We start from the raw sequence: 445 nt of genomic DNA, 5'->3' as shown, positions 1-445 counted from the left end.
AAAAGAAATGGAGGGGTAACAAGAAGGGAAAAAGAGTTTCTTAGGGAAGTTACCCTTTCAAAAGACTCCTTGATTCTTCTTTCTTCTGGGTCCTTAGGGCCTGCCAAGCAAGGAATGAATTTTCCCCTCTTATAATGAAGATTATGTTGGAGGGAAGGGGGTGGCTGGAGGTGGGGAAGACTTAGGGAGATAGGACAGAGCAAAATAGCATCTTCAAGCATGATTTGTTTTTATTTATCAAGAGAAAGAAAGAATGGTTCTTTTGAGCTCAATGGAGTAAATACTGTTGAGAGAACAGGATATACCAGACCTGGAGATATTAAGAAAAGAAAAGTTGGTATCTGAATTATGGGACCCATAAGTACGGTATGAATATATGATTATGGCATGAATAACAATGCCTACCACTTACACAGCACCTACCATGTGCCTGGCAGTGTGCTTA

This window comes from Canis lupus, chromosome 18, assembly GCF_048164855.1.
Source record: "Canis lupus baileyi chromosome 18, mCanLup2.hap1, whole genome shotgun sequence".
In the NCBI taxonomy this organism is placed as follows: domain Eukaryota; kingdom Metazoa; phylum Chordata; class Mammalia; order Carnivora; family Canidae; genus Canis; species Canis lupus.
The sequence above is the reverse complement of the archived record's forward strand: the minus strand, read 5'-3'. Positions refer to the sequence as shown.